General features: G+C 36.5%; 1 long non-coding RNA gene across 1 annotated transcript in view; it reads left to right on the top strand.

The window, feature by feature from the left end:
- Positions 1–22,637, top strand: part of LOC110304177 — a 25,840-nt gene extending 3,203 nt beyond the window's left edge. Inside the window, exons 2-3 of the long non-coding RNA XR_002379025.1 lie at positions 18,873–18,979; positions 20,537–22,637. This is a non-coding gene — a long non-coding RNA (uncharacterized LOC110304177). The remainder of the gene's footprint in view (positions 1–18,872; positions 18,980–20,536) is intronic.
- Positions 22,638–23,165: the final 528 nt, after the last annotated feature.

Below are 23,165 nucleotides of genomic sequence, written 5' to 3'. Positions count from 1 at the left end.
TCTCTCTCTCTCTCTCTCTCTCTCTCTCTCTCTCTCTCTCTCTCTCTCTCCTCCTTTCCCTACCCTTTTATCCCTCACTCCTATATCCCTACCCTTTTATCCCTCACTCCTATAGCCTGTCTCTGGTACATGCATGCATGTATCAATATGTAGGACTTGGGGTTATGGTTGGGGAAGAGAATGAAGTGTTTGGACAATAATGTTTGAAAGAACCATAAACCTCCTCATAGAAGTAAAGAGCTCTCTTGTACATTAATGAAACTTTCTGATGGCTCAAATGTAGGAAGTAAAAGAAAGGAACAGCATGGCACCAGGGACAGGAGAGATGGTATTTATCCTCTGAGAATGAGGTGGCAATAAAATTGGGTGTTGGCCAAGCAAAGAACATACACAGGCTGATCCTAGGACTTCCCGCTCACATATAGCAGATGTGCAGCTTGACTTTCATGCGGTTTCTGAACAAATAGAACAGGGGTGGGTGGATCATAAAAGCTGCTGCGTATATGGTAGGATATGTTCTAATAGCTAGGCTGTCTTGTCTGGCTTCAGTAGGAGAGAAAGCACCTAGCCTGGCAGAGACTTGAAGTGCCAGGATAGGGGAGTATACCTAGGGGGGGCCCCACCCACTCAGAGAAGAAGAATAGGGTGTGTGTGAAGGATTCTGGGTCGGAAGAGGACAGTGAGCAATATATAAAGTGAATAATATATACATATATTTACAGCCCAGCTGTTTTCCCTGCTCCCAGTTCCCCCTCCCACAGTTCCTCATCCCAATTTTCCTCAATCTTGTCTACAAGAGGATGTGCCTCACCCCTGCTTCCCCACCAGGCCTTCTCATTCCCTGGGACCTCAATACTCTCAAGGGTTAGGCGCCTCTTCTCCCACTGAAGCCTGACTAGGCAGTCCTCTGTAGTATATGTGTCAGACTAGCTCATGTATACTCCTGGTTGGTGGCTCCAGCCAAACCACTTTTGGGCATTGCCCAAAAGATTCCCCACTATACCATGGGGACACACACTCCTCTATGTTCATAGAGGCCTTATTTGTAATAGCTAGAAGCTGAAAGCAACCCAATATCTCACAAACACAGAATGGTTACAAAAAATGTGGTTTATTTACACAGTGGTATACTAGACATATATTAAGAATGAAGACATTATGAGTTTTGTAGACAAATGGATGGAACTAGAAAATATCCTGAGTGAGGTAACTCAGACCCAAAATGAAAGAGTGGGTGTTGGTTTAAGTCCAGAAATTTAACTTGGAATCCACAGATGATTCTCTGTCAGACTGTTGATACTTGGGAGAGCTACCTTTGAGTTATAAATCCAAGAAATGTAACTGCAACAGATTTAACCATGAACAAACAAACTTGCTAGATAATTCTGAATACTGAGTTCTGGACACTGGAGGTGTGAAGAGGTGAAGAGGGAAGGTATCCAGTTGTGAAGTTGGGTTTGGAGAAAAAGAAGGGAGTGTGGTGTTACAGAAGCCACACGAAGAAACTGATTTTATGAGTAGTGTTCATTGACTTCATCATCTCCTTCGTACTCTTCCTGGTGTTTGTTTGTTTGTTTGTTTGTTTATTTATTTATTTATTTATTTATTTGTTATTTTGGAGATCTATAAAATTACACTGAAGCCAGCCAGATCACCCTAGTAACATTTTATAAATCAGCTTCTCCTTGCTATGCAAACTAATAAATTTACATATTCTTGCATGTTCTGGTGATTGGGATAGAGATTTTTTGAACAACCATGGTTTGCATCTACTCAAAGATGGTTCCCAGAAGAAAAAGAACCTAGAGATTTTTCTCTTCCTATGAAAAAAAGTAATTGCTTGTATCTGATGGAATTATCAAACAGAAGAAAAAGAATCAATGTTGGGTATAGATGAACTTGTAGGATGATGTTGATTTGGCCTTAACCTGTGCCGGATGGTAGAGTAAAGAGGATAGTTAATTTATCTATGACAACAGCTAACAAGTAAAACCTAAACATGAGCACACAATTAGATAGGCAGATGTAGCTCAGAAGAATCCCCTTCACAGGCATCTGTTAGTACTGAGCAAGGTCATGAGTTCAGAGTGATGATCAAGAAGAACTTGTTAAGGGTTTAGGTAGGAAAAACAAAAATAATTGTCCCAAAAGAGAGAACACCGCATGTTCTGAGGAGGCACATACACTTGCCTGTGTGAGGACTGAGAGTATTGTGAGGCTGAGGCACTACAGGCTAAGGGAAAGTTTAGACAGAACATATTGAGTCAATATTATGGACTGCTTACATTGTATGCTGAGTGAGCCCTAGCATATTTTCACTTGATCCTAACAAATTTGTGTGCAGAAGTGCTGAGTGTCATTTCCCAAAAGGTCAAATGCAAACTTGGCCTAAATTAATAGGAAGTTCAAAAATCTCAGTTCAATGTATATTCTTTATAACCAGAAAATTTCCTACATTAAGATCTCAAGAAATATATTTTCATATCACACATCTTAGGACACACAGTGATTTGTTCTTGTTTCTATTTTATTGATTTTCCATGGGAAGAATTACTAGTTTAATCATAGAGTCAAGACTTTATGACTATAGTACTAATTAGAATATTATTGTATTTATATGGTTTGAAAACGGTTGCACTGAGGTTATTTTGGGCATCTTAAATAGTATGCCATAAAATCAATACTGTTATTTCATTAGAACAATAACAAAATATACTTAGACAGACTCATGGGAAATGGTATATTGGGACAATTCAAAACTGACTCGGTACTGTGTAATTCTAATATTTTGTGAACATTAAAATGCATTTTGATTTGATTTTTAAATCTCAGATGTGACACAGGGAGTAGAACTATAATTGGTGTTTGCTTGAAGTAGGGAGATAGAAATTGCTCATCTATGCATATGTGATATGTATGCAGAACTGCATGATAGGGTAGAACTGGATTGAGGTGACAGATGTCATAAGCAGTGGACCAGAACATTTAAAAATTTTGAAGCTGGGTGATATATACTTCGGAGTTTTTCAAATTACTCTGTCTATAAGTGCATTTGAAACTGCTCATAAGGAAATGATAGCAAAAGCCCTTCCTAAGTTACTTCCTATAGGTCAGGGCCTTAATATGAAAGGCACATTCTCATTTATATCCTAATTGTAGGTTACAGGAAGTCATGTTAAAAGCTTAATTGGGGATGTTTAATGGGCATTAAAGGCCTAAATATCCCACTGTCCTTATATGAAAACAGTTTTGCTACAGATATAGTCATTTCAAATGTCACAACTTCACAAAGGATTTTTCTGTTTGTTTTATCCATTGTCATATTTACAAATATCTCAGAGTCCTGATTCTACTACTGATTCTCTATCTCCAAGTCAAACTTATCTCTTTCAGAAGAGAAGGAGAAATGCATGTGGAGATGAATGCTGTCATTTGGGCCGTGATTGATTTCTAAAAATAACAGACACCATTTTGGTGTCCCTTGAATTTGATAGTAGATTAATGCTGTTTTACCTGACGATGGTGGCCATCAATATGTGTTGTTTCCTATGAATGAAATGCTTTCGCACCTACTGTAGGTTGAGGTCAATATTCAACCTACAATCTCTTGTTAACCTCAACCTACATACTTAGATACAAGTTATTAAACTTAAATGTCTTCAATTAAGAAGGCACTTGACTTGGTCAGGAGGAAAACAATAAATAAGCCTCCTGGGTAAGCATACCATTTAAAAAATATGAATTTCACATGCTTAATAGCTAGTCATTTTACTTAAAAGCCTGAGAAAGCACCTTATTGATTTGAAAACTAAACATCTGCCAATAACTAGAGTGTACTTTATGTAACAAAATGATAGAAATATGTTTTAGCCATTTAATTTGAAATTGCCCATCAAGACACTTTTCGATGTGTAAATTTTAGTCTACTCAATAAAACACGAAATGATGAGTGAGTTCTATAAGACATAGAACATTAAAGAAAACACAGTAAAACTTTACAGACACACTTGTCTCCATTCATTGCAACCATGATTTTGATGGTGGGGGTACTAGTCTATCTAGTGTTGTATTTGATAACACAGTAAGATGTTAAGAGATCACTTACACACCAATAACCAAATTAAATTTTGTACATTTTTTTTCATTGTGGCAAAGTATATGGTGACTGGAATACATAATTTGTATGGCTAAGAGAGGTATGTTGACTGAGTTGATTGTTGCCCTGTTGTAGAAGGAAGTCATACAGCAGATGAGAAGTTTGAAACTATCTCCTTAGAGTGTTAAATGGGAATTCAAGCAAGTTCAGATTCTTGCAGTCTCAAAGGAACTGTGGATCTGTAATCATTGAGGAAATAATTGTTGGGTGTATTGAATTATGTTTTTTTCCTCTCATCTCTCCACTATTTCTGTAATTGGAAGTTATCTCTGTATAATTACATCTTCAGGAAAAGTAATTAGAATTCTTATCATTGGCTTCTAAATGAGCTTTTTTCCTCTCTAATAAATACTATTTTTTATATCCCATCTAGCTATTCTGATAGGAATAGTGAGGATAGGAAATCAAAGATTTCAAACTTCAAAACTTGTTAAGTAGGGGAAAGTTTATGAAGTTTTATGAAGCAAATGCTGTGGCTATTACAGAAACCAGAAAATAAAACCTCTAAATCTAGGTTTAATAGGAACTGAGCAGAAAAGAGAAACAGCATATTGTTTTATAATTGTCTTATGTTCTTCATCTCTTTCTCCCACTATTCACTTTAATTCTTACTAAAGGAGTTCAGTTCTAATAGCCTCTGGAGTCCACCATTTGCTCACCAAAATGCTACATAAATATCTGCCATCATGTGACATGAGACAACTAAGTAATCTATGTTTTTGTAACATTAAAATAAAAAGTACCTAGACAGTATTCTTGAAGAAAAGTGACAATGGAGAGTATTGTTGTGAGAACTGTCTTAATTAGCTGCAACAAGCAACTTGACATAAACCCACACGAACATAAGAAAAGAGAAGGTCAACTGTAGAATTGCCAATATTATAGTAGTCTCTGTCTATGTCTCTGTATCTATGAAACATTTTCTTTAATTTCTAATTGATGTATGGAATAGCCCACTGTGGGCAGTACCATCCCTAGACAGACAGATAAACCATGTAAGAAAGCTAGCTGCCTAAGCCAAAAAACAATTTTTCTTCACAATTTGCTTCTATTTTTGCTGTCATGTTCCTGTCCTGGCTCCCCTTGGAAATGACTCTACACTGTGGGTGGAAATGAATCCTTCTTTCCTGTGTTGTTTTGTGATCAGAGGCACAGAAACAGAAAGCAAACGACCACACAAGCATTAACCTTCTGTATGTAGAGTGCTCAGAGGAATCCTTGAAAAGAGGCTTTCAGATTGCTCAAAGCCATTGAAATCAAGCCATGACATAGTTACATAAGAGTGTGCCCCAGAGAGTTAACCGGCATAGAAATTGTGGTCATTTCTATCTCATGTGTTGATGATTTGCATCTTGATTGTAGAGGCAGCATGATTGGCCCTCAATAGCATGGACTGGAGAATATTAAATGGCAGGTAGTTTGTCATACATAATTTATCTTTAAAAAGAGCAAATAAACCAAAACCTGAGTAGAAGGAACTGTGTCCTGATTCTGGTCATTCTTTATGTATGTGTGTTTCCATCTGAGGAAGCCTTCAACTGCCACCTTTACAATTAACAATGGAATATTAATTAAACGAACTGATGAGTGTTCCAAATATGGTCAAGTAATAGGGTGGCCTTCAAAAGTCATATTGTCTCTTATTTTCTCTCATAAGGAAACCAAGTTTGAGAGCTTTAAAGCTAGCATATGTGGTCATAGGTAAGAATTTAGGTAGATTCATATATAAGTTGTTTTTTTATTTTACATCCAAAATTCCTTAAAACTGTTGTGCCTTCAAAGTGAAAATCATGACTATAAGATAATGATTATTCATAATTCATTAAGTTGCTATAAAGATACAATGAGTAAAGGCATTATATGGATAATGTGAAGCTGAAAAAACATAAACTGATATTTTAATTCAAGTTTTTGAGACCTCTTGGGTCACTGTTAATTGTCTTTTATTTATTTCATGTATGCATAGGTGTGTGTCTCTGCCCATGACTGGACGTTTAAAAAAAAATGTGAGAATCAGTTCCCTACTTCAAATACATGGGTCAGGGATTAAATTTTGGTAGTTGGGCCTTGTCCAAAGCAAGTAACATTATCTTTTGAACCATCTCTCTCTTTTTTTTTTAGGTATTTATTTCATTTACATTTACAATGCTATCCCAAAAGTCCCCAACCCACTCCCCCACCCACCCACTTTCACTTCTTGTCTCTGGCATTCCCCTGTACTGAGGCAGATAAAGTTTGCACGACCAATGGGCCTCTCTTTCCACTGATGGCCGACTAGGCCATCTTCTGATACATATGCATCTAGAGACAAGAGCTCTGGGGGGGGGGGTACTGGGTAGTTCATATTGTTGTTCCACCTATAGGGCTGCAGATCCCTTTAGCTCCTTGGTTACTTTCTCTATCTCCTCCATTGGGGGCCCTGTGATCCATCTAATAGCTGACTATGAGCATCCAATTCTGTGTTTGCTAGGCCCCAGCATAGTCTCACAAGAGACAGCTATATCTGGGTCCTTTCAGCAAAATCTTGAACCATCTCTTTAGGCTAATGCAAACATCTTGAAAGGAGAAACAAACACTTCAGTATCAAGTTAGTAGAAAACATAATAGGAAGCTTCTTTAGATGGACAACCATAGAAAGAAGAAAGAAGTAAAGATCCATTGAGTGACATTCTCTGGGAGTCCCTTATTGTCACACAATAGAGCTGGAAGTAAGAAACCAAACAAACCATTTCCTGCCAGACCTTTTGGATGAGTCAGTAAGTATATTAGGATTACTTACAAAAATTAGAACGAGTCATACAGCTGTCTCAGGAAAAAGCCCAGCTTACTCACACCCCAGGAAAGCTGCATCCGAAGAGTTTATCACACAAACTATATGATGTGATACCACCAAAATTTGTTTCCAACATTTTTCTTAACTATCTGTATGTTCCAAGGGAGAAGCCTTGTGAGTCCTGTATATTTCAGGGAAATTTCTATGGGAAACTGCAATAGCATTCCTATGCAAAAACATATTGTCCATAATTTTCAGAAGTATCTATATCTGTGCAATCTCCTATCAATAAAGATTGCAAAGTGACCAAGTAAAGGGTTGGGAGAAATCTATTCATAAGTACAGCTTTCATCATGAAATAGTACTATGGACTTGGGTAAATGAACATTGTTGTTCATCTAATGATAAATGTTCTCATGGCCTGTGAATGGTTAGGGAGGAGTGAAAAGCTTTGATCTGGAAACTCCTGACATCAGTAGCTTGGGTGTGAAGCACAAGAGTTGTGAAGTTCCCAAATTTACCTTGTCCTTCCTATGTCATCTTCTGCTAGTACCTTAAAACTGTGATTAAAATTGTTCAACAGTACAAATACAGTCAGCTTAGTCCTTGAATAGCTTATGGCAGAAAGAAAGGCCTCGAAGCTGTGTAAAAGCAAAGTAGAGGTCAGAGAGCTGGGAAAGCCAGAGATGTTTAAAAAGCTTCCAATGAATCCGAACTAGCATGTGAAGAATAGGCCAGACTTATGTAGTCCAAAAGTCAATGACCCTCAAACGGGGGGAAACTCACACATAAAATTAATGAATGTTAAAAAGAGTTCTATATCAGGGATTTCAATAATTTTAATAGTTCAAAAAGTAGCTTTTTCAAGTTAGCATGCAAAGAAGTTTGTCAAGAATGTATCTGAGAGACAGAGACTGTCAGAGGCAAGAATTTTCCCAGTGGCATGAAATAGTTGTCCCAGGGATAGCTAGCCTCCACTTGTACCCATATCAATCAAAAAAAGTCAAAGCCAGATTGGAAGAAGTACCACTTGACATCTAGGAGACCCAATGAATGGATGGGGTACCAGTGGAATGCTTGTCAATAGACACAGAAGGCAACACTCCAGCAAGGTTGGCGTACCCTGTGCAAAGAAGCCCCCAACTCAAAATTAGAAATGCTTTCAACACAGCTTCCTGAATGTCACTTTTTTTTTTGATAGTTTGACTCCTCTTTTGGAAGCTCTAACACTGATGGGCTTTCTACCACCATAACTGAGTGTGAATCAAGAGGGAAAACAGTTAGATCATCTGTATCAGCAGATGAAGATTTACACTGGGTTGGGAAGGTAAATCCTTTGGATCACTCTGGAGAAGAACATGCCTGGGAAGTAGAGAGAAGCAGAGGAGCAATTACAATTTCCCTTACTAGGAGACTGATGCCTCACACAATTGTGAAGTGGATGAAATTTAGTACTCAAGGGTGTCCTAGCCACCTACCCACATGCAAGAATCCTACGTTTTTTGATGCATTAAAACTCTGTCACCTTTCTGTTCCCAGTCCCCTCAATCTTGATTATTTTGTATCCTGGTGGCCACCCTTTTCTGAGAAAAAGGCTTCCATATTTACAGAAATTTGTATTAGTATCATTTACAAAATTGAAGATGTTTTAAAAACTGTAATGCTATATATCTTCTCTCTTCTGTCAGAGGTAATCATAGTCCCCTGGACTGTGGTGCAAGGGCTTATCCTAAACACATAGACAGAAAAAACACGGTGATGCCCTGCCTCTGGGTTGCTGCTGCTGCTTCTCCGTTTTCCTTCCATCGCTCTATCTGTTCACAAATTAGTCTCAGATATGGTGGTCAGAAGCAGGCCTGCTTTAATTGTAATACATTGCAATACTGTTCTTTCAAATGGAAATTTGCATGACAAAAATGACCACAAGGGGTTTCTTAAAACAAAACTGTAAATCTTTCAAAATAGAGTGCTGACTCTTTAAAATAGCAAAGCACAGACCTGACAGATTTGATATGATTGTAAGGAAAATCCGTAGTCGTCTCAGGATCTAAGCCAGTCTCTTTGACAAGTCACTAACTTTCATTTAAAGCCTCCCTATTTCAGTTTAATTCTTCTAAGAAAAGTTGCATAAATGAGAAATGCTAAAGAGGAAGGGAACATTATAATCAAGGGCAAGAACAGCCAATGTTTGAAGATGCATTCTTCAGTCTGTGCAGTTTACTGGGATTAGTTGGGCTAGACAAAAATCCATGAAGGTCATAATGACATTTTTATCATTTTAGACTGATGTATGCCATCTTTTATATTGTCTTTGCAATGCACATTAAAAATTTAAAGAGTAAGCTGTTACATTAAAAAGCTATGATTTAAAAATTTATCAGTTTCAACCTTCTGTAGTTTAACCAGATTTGTTACTTCCGTCATTTATGGATCCACCAAGACTCTGTTTGGATTAGTGATGTGAATTCTACTGGTGAAAGTAGGGGGCTGTACTCATACATTTTTGCAATCTGTGAATTTATAGTTAATGAGGATTAAGTGAAAAGTGTCATTTTATTTGAAAAGCATACATAAGAATAAATAAGGCAAGCACCCTCTATTTTGGAAAAAGATAGAGAAACATCTGCTAGGAAATTTTTTAAAATCTTTAGGAGTTATTAAAGACATAATTGTCTTTATTGGATGCTTACTGTGTATGTCCAGAATCTCATATCTCAGGCAAGTACAACTGCATGTATTTGGCATGTAAGAGGAAGTTTTGAAAGAAAAGAAAAGAAAAGAGAAGAGAAGAGAAGAGAAGAGAAGAGAAGAGAAGAGAAGAGAAGAGAAGAGAAGAGAAGAAAAGAAGGAAGGAAGGAAGAAGGAAAGAAAAAAAGAAACGAAAAAAAGAGAAAAGAGAAAACAGAAAAGAGAAAAGAGAAAAAAGAGAGAAAAGAAGTTGCTCACTGGTGTCATGAGTAGGTATTAAGGAATGACTTCCCCTAATTTATTATAGTTAGTAAATTTTTTTTTGGAAATCAAGGAACTTAATACCAAGTGGCAAGACTCTTTAGAGGCATACATGGTCTATACTAGCAAATGTGATCAAATATAAGTTTGATGTACATTTAGTCAAATATCTGTACAACTTTTACTTCATCTGTATTTAACACTCTGAGAAAATAGATAGTTTTGTGTTGGATTCAGACATGAAGATAATTCTTTAGAACACTGAACTCAGCTATTGATATAGTAACCCTGATCCATATGCAAGAAGCAACTTTGTTTTATATAAAACTGTTACCATGGAATACATATAACAGGTGATATCATTTGGTAAAGGCAGTGATGGCATCAGTAGATATTGGCACCTAGTGGTGAAATTGAGCATCAGAGAGCACAATCATCTGGGAAACTGTGAGGCACTTTCCTATGATTCTCTGTTGGTTTACAGCCTGTATCACTAGCCAGTATAAAGCCACACTGAAGAAAATTGTTACCTTTTACTTACTTGGTTGCTAAAACGAATAGGTAAGCATCTTATCACACCAGATAAAGGAACATGGGGCTATAAATATGTTAATTTAAAAGATAAGCATGATTGAGATTTATGAGTCCAAGTAGGCAGGGGTAGAAAGAGAAGCCAGGAGGAGGATGAGTAGAATAACCATCAAATATGAGAACAAAGGAAAGTCAAATTGTAGAGCATGGTGGTGATAAACAAGGACAGGAACAGCCTTGTGTTGGCCATGAGGTATCCATCTTGAATTATTCAGCATGATTTTCTAGACCACCTGGGTCATCATTGCCTTTCCAAATCCTAGAATGCTGATCTATGGGGGTCCAGCTGCAGGTCAATGCTTCTTTCAGCCTTATAAATACCAAGAAAACCTTTCAAGAAGCCTTCAGTATTGAAAAACTTCTTAGCTTTGCACTTTTACTTGTTCTTCCGTATCATAGCCTCATCTACAAAGCTTTTAACTAATACCATTGCATACTCCTCACAGTTGCTTTAGTCTTGTCTACCAGAAGGAATGGGTTCTTGTCAAGCCAGAAGGAATGGGTTCTTCTCAATTTTTGCCTCAATCTTCTGATCCATTGGCAGGCAGTTGCAGAAATGTCTTTCAACTATGCTTGTTCTTCTCAGTGTTCTATGCCTCTGGATAAGTTCATAAAAATGTATTCTCATTCTCCTCTTCTTCGTCCTTCTTCTTCCTTCACTACTTTCACACCCTTCTGCTTCTGCTGCTTCTTCCTCCTCTTCCATCTTCCTCTTCTTCCTCTTCCCCTTTTCTTTCCCTTTCTCCTCCACTCCTCTTCTCTCATCATGAATGAAATTTAACACAAGGGTTGCTTTTTCTCAGGATGATGGCACCACATGACACTATCCCTGATTTTGTCCATATTTCTGTTGATATCCTCCCCAAATCATATGTCTCATCCCTTGTGAAAAGTTGTACTCCTTGGGTTTAGGTTGGACCTTATTTTTCTTCCTTGAGACTTAATATATTGGCCTTGACTTATTCTATAGACATTGTGTTCCAGTAAAGTGTATCCTGTGCTCCATGGAGTTCCTGAAAGTCTCCCTGATGTTTTAATTTTTTATATTTGGTATTTCCATACTACTTCATTCTTAGGTCTATCTATGTATGCTCCAATATCTACATATTCTCTACTACTTACATTTGAGACACAAACACATTTAGGGTTTTATGGTTGTTTATATCCCTTTCCCTGTCTGAATGCTGCCCAGGATATCAGTATCATCTTCCCTTTCCTATGGGTCTTCCTAGCTTCATCATCCCCATTTATTGTTCAATGATTGCTATATTACCTTCCTCATTCTACTCAAATCTGCCTTGGTAGAAATTGCTTTCAATATCTGAATCTGCCATCCCTGAAGCAAAAGACCATGGAGATCATTTAGGGATGTGTGTTCAACTATATTTGTTCCTTTTAATTAATAGCCCTGGGATGCCAGCAGGAGGGCTGGTACATCTGGAAGGGAAGAAGAAGTCACGGGAGGTCTTAGTCATTTATTTTTAGTAAAATTGCCATTGCAAGGATGGAATTAAAGTCTGGGAGCCTAAAGGCCAGATGTGCTAAAGATTAGTTACAATCACTTTCAGTTTTTGTTCAAAGTTCCAAATGAGACATGCAATGCAGACTGGATCTGGGCTAATGCATTTCAGCCCAGAGTTGTAACTCAAAAGGTGTACTTCGGTCTGACAAGAAATAAATACATAAAGAAGAAGGGGAATATAGGAAGCTGTTAAAGAGTTTGTTCATAGTTGTTGAAAACCTTCAGTATTTCCAATCTTTACTTGCTTTACAGTGAAAACAATATAAATATTTAGAAGATACAATTTGGGATTATCAACTGCAGGGTTGCAATGACTTTAGGAAAAATATTCCTTTGGAACTTTAGAGAAGTTTAGGGGATTAAATGTCAACTTTATGTAAAGAATTCCATGCTTAGCTGATAGTGATGATAAAATGCTAGTGTAAACATTATGAGCTTGGGATTCTTAATATCGGATTTTACTCTGAGTTACTACTCTGATTAACATTTATAACTTGTACAGGGGCAGCAAAGTATAGGCTGTCTGGGAGTACAGTTGAATTATGCTTAAGATGGCTTTTTCTAGAATTCCTTAATTTGTTGACATGTTACTATTTATTGATGGTGTATGTTTGTTTATAGCAGTATGACATGGCATGTGTATAGGTTTCAAAAGACTACTTGCTAGAGTTTGTTCTATCTTTCTACTATGTGAATTCCAGGAATGAAACAGATTTTCAGGTCTGGGGACAATTGCCTTTACCCATGGAATCATCTTAGTGGCCCTAAACTATAAAGACTGGTGGTTTGTTTGCCTACCTTTGCTAATCTCTTCAATTAATCTCTTCAACTTATTTATATCTTCAATATGAATGAGTGATTAGCTTCTCTGTAGTGTTTATCATCTTAGGTTGATGACTTTGACTTGAAGGAGAGAGGGAGAATAGAGGTGAATAAAATGAATCACTGTATAGGAGTGGTTATATGCGAGCATGAGGACCTGAGTCTGGGTATCAACATCCATTTAAAAACTGAGTATGGCTAAGGATACTTTCAAACCCACCAGTGGAGTGTGGGAGGTTAGTGAAATGCAAGATTGCTGTGCTTGCAGATACATTGAGAGATCCTGTGTAAAGGCAGTAGGGCAGCAACTGATGACTGATGAAGGACATACATGCTTAGGTCCACAGACCCTCAAGTACACATGTGGAGAATTGGATATAACGTATAGGAGGAAGGGAAGAAAGGACAGAGGGAGGGAAGGAGAGAGAGAGAGAGAGAGAGAGAGAGAGAGAGAGAAAGAGAGAGAGAGAGACCGATTTATTCTACAATTTGTTTACTCTTTGTTCCTTAAAAGAAAATTGAGCTATTTAATTTTTTTGCATATTGTGAACAGTTCTAATAAAAACATATGTGTATGTATATTCAAGGAGTACAACCACGAGCTCAGATCAATTCTTAACATTTTAAGTTACCCCTAAACTGCTTACCATGCCAGAGGGGTCTTGACTTCATATCAACAGTATGTAAGCACTCAGATATTTCTATATCTTTGCCAATGCTTTATTTTCCTGGTCCTTTACCATATCCTCTTCTTCCCCTTTTCTATCCCTTTCACCCTCCTCCTTCCCCTTCATGTTTCCTCATCCCTCCATCCCCACTACTTCTCTTTTACCTCAAACTATATCTATTCTGATTGATGCACTGTATATACATCTTGAATTTCCATAGAAACTGACAATGTTGAACACCTTTCAAGTGTTGATATCATGAGGTTTAAGAGCAATAACCTATCATTAATAAAAACTTAATATGATGATTTAATACAAAGATATTTAGAGCTGTGCCAGTTTAGGAAGAAATGATATTATTAGGTTGCCTTTCTGAAACCAGCATCCTGGACTGCCCTGGACATTACTTGTTCCTGAACTTCTAAGACCCAAACAATAAAACAATCCTTTTAGTTAGCTCTTGTTATCAATTATTCCACTCATGTGCATTTTTTAACTGTTGATACTCCTATGCACACCAACATCCTATCTGACAGGCTAGCTGGCCTGAAAGCTTCCAGGATTTGCTTCTCATCTCCCTATAGGAGTGCACTGGGGTTATAGACATGGGTGCTATGGCAACCAACTTTACATGGGTTCTGGGGATTCAAACTCAGAACTGTACACTTATGTGAAAGCATTTTACCCACTAAACCATCTCCCCAGATAAATGATGTTATTTTACTCTTAAATGTATGGGGCTGAAGACAGCTCAGTGGTGAAAGCACACACTGATCTCATGCAGGACCCATGTTCCCTCCCCTTCTGTCAGGTGGCTCACAACTGCTTTAAGTCGGGCTAAACAGAATATGCCGCTGCTCTTTAGCCTCTATAGACATTGCACTTAAACGCACAAACAAATGCACACAAATAATTTCTTGGAAGAGTTAAATTTCAAACTTACAAAGAATCCACATAAAAACAGAAACATTTTTAAGTCTTAAAAAAAAACCCTCTATATTAAACTTGGGAAAGAACAAGTTATTGCTCCGCTCCACAGCTTAGCAGTGGGGATCATCTAATGCCAACCATATATGACCCTATTCTTCCCACGGGTACCACTGTCTTCCGAGTCCAGCCTTACATCATTTTAGGACATTCTTCAGCCTATTTTCAGACAGAGTTATCTTGACCTGGAAAGTAGTTCCCAAACACCCTATGGACAAATTCTCTATCCTTTCTTAAATACTACTTTCTTAGAAATCACTTGCTGGCCAGACCACCATCTAGAGCAGAACTTTAGAAGTAGAAATCTCTGTCTAGAGTAAAAGATTAGCAGTGTTTTCTCTCGCCTTCAAATATACTCTAGTGGTGTTTGGTGGTGCATTTTTTTTCACTGGCTGAAATGTGGTTTTATTCATGCATATGAAACCTGTATCTGAACTATGGTCACCTGGTTACTAATTTCCAACAAATGTATTCAGGAATATTCTAATACTTATAATTGTTGTGATGATGGGTATGTGAAATAAAGAAAAAATTCCTACCTGTATTTCTTTAAAGTATAAATTTTATAAATTATCATTGAAAATCTGTCCCCCAAATCCTGGACTTAAGCCATGGTCCACTATGCTTGAAAAACAGTGTTTTGGTTCTTTTCTAAATTTATAATATCTTAGTCAAGATTCTGTTTATATATATATTGCCAATTTTCATGCTGTTTCCTAGTAGATATTTCTTCAAATTAATTATTAATTATTTTGTATGTTATAGATATTAACTTTTTGTCAAGGATATATTTAGTGACAAATACTTTCTCATTTTAAATAGTATTTTAAATTTATAATTTTTTTAACATACAGAACACTTTGCTGTTTTTTGTTTTAAAGTAACAAGATCTCAATATATACTTTTGGTTTTGCCCTTACTACACAAACAAACTTGACTTCAAACTCATAGTTATCTCCTCAGTGCTGAAACTCAAGGTATGTACCACCATACCCAGTGCCTAATATTTGTTTACCTAGTCAAACTACCAGTCCATTCATCTATTAACTGGATTTCTGGGTTATAATAAGAGCAACATTCTGACCATGATGCTAAGGAGAACTTCACCTGCAATTTCTTTTAGCACTTTTAGCACTTCTGTGAATTACTTTTATTATACTTTTTTTTCTACCTCTGCTCCTTCATGAGTTCATGTCTTGACTCCCCTCCATAATGGACTATGATCAGTGCGTGTAAACAAAACACATCCTTTTCTCTCAAGTTGTTTATCAGTATTTTATCAGAATAGCAAGAAAACTAGGACACTTACCTAATTACATAACTAAAATAATATCACGAAAAGTACTGCAAAAGAAAGTCATGAATAACAACACCTGCAAAATTTCCACCAATTGTTTAATAAATTAGAAGAGTAGAAACAGAGTTTCTACAAAGACTGTACTAGATCTTGTTTTAATTTTTCATAGGCATCTGTGCAGAAGACCCCATTAAAATATTATTGGAATAAATACTGTTGCTTGAGAGTAAATCATTTTATCAAGTTGCAGTAAATAAGAACAAAAATGATGAAATCATAAATTTTAGCATAGATAAGTAAATCATAGTTTAAAGAAGAGCTTGCGGAGATATTTTAAAGAGAATCATTGTTCAGCCCATAAATTCAATTAGCATTTTCAAATATGAGATATAAAATTACATTGCATGGTTTGGGGAGATAGCTCAATTGATTAAACTCTTGTTTTATAAGTGTGAGAACATTATTCAATCCCTAGAACCCACATAGAAATCCAGGATTAGTATTGAGAACAGCTTTGCATAATAAAAAAGAAAAAAAAACACAAAACACAAACAGATTTAAGGAGATGGAGACAAAATCACTGGATCCATGGCTAGCTAGTCCCCTGTAATTAATGAGTTATATGCCAAAAAAGTCACCCTGTTCAAAAAGATAATTGGAATTCCAGAAAATGACAGTGGTTGCCGGCAAATAAACAGGCACACACATGCATATAGTAGTACACACCCCAGTTTTCCATATGCATGTATGTATGTGTATATCCTAATAGTTCATACAAATTGTTTTTATGTGCTTATCCTATATTTATACAGGTGTTTGTTGATAAGGGCTATAAATGAACAATCCACTATTTGTTTGGATTCATTCATGTGTTACATGTTATTTATGAAGCTAAAACTGAGTAGTTAGTAGTTAAGAACATGGGCTGTGTTAAAAATCTCAGAAAATGTTGCATCCCATTGGAGGCACATATTCTCCATCATGGAGCAGTAGATACACCAGGGAGGGAGGAAGATTCTGGACTCTGTTAGCTGCTCAGCACAAACTCATGGAGAAGCTGTGCATATAATAGCCATTGGTTCATCTCTATGTTACCAATCCAGCAAATCATTTTTTTCTTTTTTACTTTACTTGCAATGAAAATGGTGAACTAGAGACAACCCAGGCAAACACCTTTGCCCCATGAGCTGACCTCTTTAGAGGTCATTTACAAACAATACTTGAAAAATTACTATATGAAGGCATTTCTAGAACATATTTTCATTTTGTCAGAATAACATAAATCCCAGCAAATCCTATAGACTAGTATGAAGAAGGGAATTTGTTTAAATGCACATATATTTTAACATTTTACATATTTAATATTTAAACAACAAGCAGATCCTTATGAATATGGAAAAATGGAGTGCTGTTTATATCACAGCCATTGTAAAATATTTGTAAATGAAATGGAGTAAATAATGCCTACTCATGACTACATTCTGTTGGCTTTATTTTCTCTTTAAAAATGCATTCTCCATTATAAAACGAGGCTTAACTGTTAGGGTTTTAAGGTGAATCTAAAAGATGTCAGTGGTAGTTATTGTTAAATATTTAAGAGCCCACTGGTAAGGACAAATCATTTTCTTAATCTATTTCACTAATAGAAATTATTTATAAGTTCATTATTAATTATTTATACTTTCCTGGTATTATGTTTGCATTAATAATTTAAATCTATATAATTATCTATTAAATCATCTAAATATGATTTAACTCCATTTGTCTTTTGTAACACAAATAGCAAGTTGATCATTAACCATAGTCATATAAAATAAGGTGTGCCACTTATTTTATAGTGATAACCAATGTCTGTTGAGAAAAAGTAGTAACAATAGCCTGCATATTGATCATTTCATTCAATATTTGTGTGCCATAGTGAAGATTCTTCTGGAAGTCTCAGGATATTTCTGCCCAGTGAGTCTTTTGTCCACTAAGATTTCAGAGTCTTCAGACCTTTGCCACATAGAAATTAAGTTTCTTTCTACCATTTGCCACTTAGTTAAATGCTCAATTCATACAGCAGGTAAAGAGAGATCTTGTTTTCTGGGGCAGCATTCAGCATCCTAGCTGAGTGTAAGATTTACTGGTGGACAACATACTTCTCATGGCAGCTTTTGCCTTTCTCTCTTATTGCTGTTATGAAGTACTTTTCAAGCTACAGTTTGATGCTAACTCTGGACCTGTAACCAGATAATAGGTTATGTTACAAATATAACCTGGTAGCAAATGGGGTTAGGGGTATCCTCTTTTTGCAGGCCTATTAAAAAGCTCATAATTGCACAGAGAAGATTCATTTCTGGGGATACTGGGAAGGATGTTCAAGCTATCACTTGGTATTTCAGAAATAGAAAAATATTTACATATCATATGATAGTATGGCATATGATACAAAATCTGTGTAAGAATGAATTCACCAAGCCTAAAAATCTTTGAGTTGTAATCCATATCCACTATCATTCTGTTTGTAGTAGATTACTGACCTGAGCCTATTAAAATCCTATGTTTCTATATCTTAACCCCACTAGTTTAAGTGCAATTGCATTTGAAAATGGGCTGTTTGCAGAAATAATCAAGGTCATAAGGTACTCAAAACATGTAAGGCTACTGGCCTTTACATGGAATGTTAAGACATAGATCTTGGCAGAAAATGATACATGAAGTAAGACCTAATGAGTACAGGCCAAGGAGATAGATCTGAAAGAGGCAACCCAACCGGTTGGCCAGTTTGTTCTCATAATCCTGGCTATACATCTATGAGAAAACCAATTTCTACTGTTGAAGCTACTGTACATGAGGTACTTGGTAATGAACAGATCTTATAATTGTAAAAGTCTTCATCTCAAAACCCAACTGTTCATTTTAGGATCATAATTTCCTTATTTAAAGCAAGACCTGAAGACAGCTATTGTCTTATGTCTACAAAACCCTAATTCTCAACAAGAATCGCTCATCATTTTTATCTTTAAGCGACAGCATTTGAAGTGACTGGTTTAAAGGAAAGGAATTCACACAAATAGTCTTCCTAAATGCTTCATTAACAATCATTTACCATGTTTTCTTGACAGCCTGCGTACCACTGGGCATTCCAACTGATTTCCAGATTAAACTACCTGGTACAATTCTAGAAGAGAACTTTAACATCACCACACACTGGGAATCTCAGTGGGGAATTGTAAGAAAACTACTTTTTTTTTTTGACTAGTTTTAAAAATTAAGTTGATATGAGATATCTGTATACATTTTCCTAATGATCTACTTGAATTCCATAAATAAACCCTCTGAATACTCCCAAATAATGTAGTTTTATTAAATTATGGTTTGTGTAGTATGTGTATGTATGTATGAAAATCTTGACCTTCCTTCTTGCTCCTACAACCTGGAATTAATTGTACTTAGTATGCAGGGCTATTTACGGATTACTGTTTAACAATGTTAGGTTACAAACATGGGAAAAAATTAACTGCTTCCATAGCAAGATGACCCAAGGGGACACTTTAGGACAATAAAAGCTACTATGCTTAAGAAATGGGGCTGATGGCAACATGTGTATCCTGTTAATTTGAGGATTATGTAGGAAATGAAACATAATCTCCAAGGTGAACATGGGCCTGTGCTAGGGTACTTAACCCTAAGTATGAATCCAGCATAAATTACAGGATTGTTATTAGCTAGTATTTAACTTCCCTGCACTGTAACCCTTACTATATTGAAGAATATTTTTTAGTCTGCTCCTTGGTGATTAGAATGTTCTTTTCTTTCATATTTAATATTGTAAAATCATATTCATTGGGAACTCAGCAACATATCAATTATTTAGTCATTAAATTGTGGGGGAGAAGTCATTATGGTAATAATTAGGACAAGGTCCAACAAGTGGAAAAAGAAGTTCCCTAAATTGCAGTGAAGAGCAATAGAAACATTAAATTGTCCATTTCAGGAAAAAGAAAAAGAGTTTTAGTAACAATTTTCTGAATGAGATGGTAATTCATAGTCTGCAGCAGCAGAAAACAAGCTTAGTGTTGGACCTTTTGAAAAATCATTCCATTTTTATCAATAAAAAGCTCTACAAAGACTCGTGGAAATTTTGAATAATTGGTTCCTGACTGATATCCATTTAATATGATTGAATGATTGAGGAGATATCTCTAATATGGAAGACCCAAATATCTCAAAAAATGTATGAAGTTTTCATATTATCTTCAGATGTAACATATCAAATCAAATACTTTGACAGTAAGATAGCCACTGAAGAATTGGCTTTATTAGTGCACACAAACTAGCAGAGTTGATTCATCGAGACCTCCCTGTCTCTAACAGCTTCTTAAGTTACAAGTTTCAAATATCTTCAAATTTTACTAACTCTCACCAAGGCCTGTTCTTTCTTGTCTTGGGTTTGTTTCTTTATGTTTTCTGTTTTGTTTTGGTTTCTTTTCTAGTAAAATTAATGTAACTTAATTGTTATGTGAGTTGATTGACAATAGTTTGTTTATTGTCTGTATAATGAAAATGTTAGTACTATATCTTCAGTGTTCTGGGACAGTGAGCGAAGAAGTAATATTATCATCATTCTTTGTACATACATGCATCCATGTATGTATACTATAAAATATACATGTATTAATTTTCCTCCAACACTTCTTTTTCTTTAGATATTTTCTTTATTTACATTTCAAATGCTATCCCCTTTCTTACCCACTTCCAAATCATGTACATTTTTTTTATACTCCAGCTCATTTAGCATTGCCTGTGTGTACATGGGTGTGGAGCTATCTACTACAGATGAGGAAGTTTCCAGTAAACATATCTTAAATGAAAAGTGATATTTCCGTCCAGAGCAGCTATCAACTGCTACTAACTCCTTTTTAAGTCATGGATCCTGAAGATCATCTACCCCATCTCTATACCAGGATTTTAGTCAGCTTGATATTGTATAAATCTTACCAAAATAACTGTACCTCAAATAGGTCATGTATGTGGGTTAAAATGGTGCCTGGCGTCTGCTCTGTCACAGGGCTAGGACTGCTAATGGAGGTGGACACTGCAAGTTTGACTGGTGTCGGGCTGTGAAAAGTCTCCGAACCCCACTCCAGAGGGAGGGGAGGCACAGTTTGAGGTCCCTGAGGCCTCAGACTGTGTCTCCCTACTACCAGATTCTGCTCAGGTGTCCTGGACCTGCACAGAGTATGACAGGTTCTCAGGCTCTTGGATACTGCAAACGTCTCTGGATGTTGCAGAAGAGCTGAGAATGAATTCTCTCCCTCCCTACCCCTCCCTACCCCCACTTCCACCCCTCTACACACCCCCTGCATCTAGCCCAGGGCCAAAAGGAAAAGGGCAGGAGGAGAGGGCTCTGGCTGGGTCCCACAAGGGTGAGAGTCTTGCTCTGGAGGCAGGTTGCCTTGGTGGGAATCATGTCTGAGAGCACAGAGAGGCCTCCCATGGGAGCATTTCAGAGGAAGACCTGCTCCATCTCTCCAGCACAGTGGGTCCCAATGAGAAGAGGCAATCTATAGTTTTAAGGCACCCTGTTGTGTATTCCTGTAGGTCAGAAGTCACTCTTTAAGCTAAATGACCCCTGCTCACAATTTCATCCCCCATCAGCCAATGTACTGATCGAAGTTGAATTTTCATCTGGGACTCAGAACTCCTTTGCAGTCTCATTGGTTGTTGGCAGAATTAATTTCCTTTCAGCTGCATCAGTGGCAACCCTGCTTGTTCACTAGCTTTTCTCAGCTGCTGAGGACAGCCCAGCATTCCATACCTTGTGTGGTTTTCCAGAGTACAGTGCCTTCGAAGCCTGCATGATATCCTCCATTCTACTCTGTGTACCTTGAGACCTCGCTGATAAGTAACTTCCATTTTTCTGATTTCAATAGTTCATCTTCAGAAGTGAAGCCACCCATATTTATAAGAATTGAATTCCACTATGCATTGACACTAAGAGGCATAGATTTTGTAAGGCATGCACACAGAGTGAGAGGGTGAAATGGAATGGTGTCAAATACACCCTTAACAATTGTGAATGGTTTCTTTCTAGTAGGCATAAATTGGGAGAGTGGGTGTTTTACCCTGGAAATCATCTCACTGATTTGAGAATCGAGAGCAATCAATTTTATAAATTAATTTATAGAACTATTTGTAAAAGTCAGAGTGCCAAAAATTTAAGAATATTTTTTGTTTTATAATAAATATTTCCATATCCAGATGGCCACAAAATCCAGCTCTTTATTCCTCTTATCTGTAAATTTTACTAGACTGGGCACACACATTCCTGTGTAGCAATATTCATCACAAATTAGTTTAAAATAAATATGTTCCTAATAATTTAATCATATGTTAAGACACTTAGAATAATGACTATTGATTTTTATTATATCAACAGCTATATTTACCCTGCCACAAAAATATTTATAATGTTGTAATTGATATGACTTTGAGTGTGGCTATTACATATGTCCTACAATTATATTGCTGTAAACATAATTTATCAATAAGAGTAACACTGTCTAAGAACATCTTAAATCTTAACTCCATAAAACAATCCTGATTTCTAAACACAAATTGGCAACTAATACTATTTTCAAAGGGCTTTGGACAAATAAGATATCTATAGTTTTTCTACAAACACACTTAAAAATCAAGCTTAATAATATTTTGTTATTATTCATCTCTGCTGTTGTCTTCAGGATCGTCCTAGATGAGTTTGTAAATCACGGGAACTGCACCTAGGAAAGTCGTGATTTGTACTGCTTCTAGCTTTTTGCCTACTCAGTATTTTAGGGCCTTTCACGTGATCATCTATAATGTAAGTGCATAGAATGGCAATTTCTCACAATCAATGCTTTCTGTCTGGTTTTGGAATGCTGTATTTTGCATTGAATGCGATTTTATAGGTGTAATAAAAGGAGGAAAAAACAGTAATGCTATATTTTAGAAAACCCTTTAAGTTTACTGGCATAATTCTACCCAGGATCAAACTAATTCTCAGATTCTAATGTAAATATTTGTTTACATATAGTGAACAGGACCTCAGAGATTCTTTATGGGAAAAGACTGTATTGTCCAGAGGAGAAGGCTTGCTTGAAGTCACTAACTCCACCTGACTGTAACTGACTTAAACAAACACAGTCCCCAAATTGTTTATTGCTGTAACTTACTTATTCAGTAAATTACATACACATGGTATAATGGTGTATTCTTTTTTAAAAAAACGAACTATATTTTCTCTATCCATTCTGGTCGTGAAAATCCTAGGTTGTTTCCAATTTCCGGCTATTATATAAAGTTGCAATGAACGTAGCTGAGTAAGTGTCCTTGTGATAGAATTGAGTGTCCTTTGGTTATATGTCCATGAGTAG

Source organism: Mus caroli, chromosome 11 (assembly GCF_900094665.2).
Source record: "Mus caroli chromosome 11, CAROLI_EIJ_v1.1, whole genome shotgun sequence".
In the NCBI taxonomy this organism is placed as follows: Eukaryota; Metazoa; Chordata; class Mammalia; order Rodentia; family Muridae; genus Mus; species Mus caroli.
Note: the sequence above shows the minus strand (reverse complement) of the source record. Positions and strands in the feature narration are given on the sequence as shown.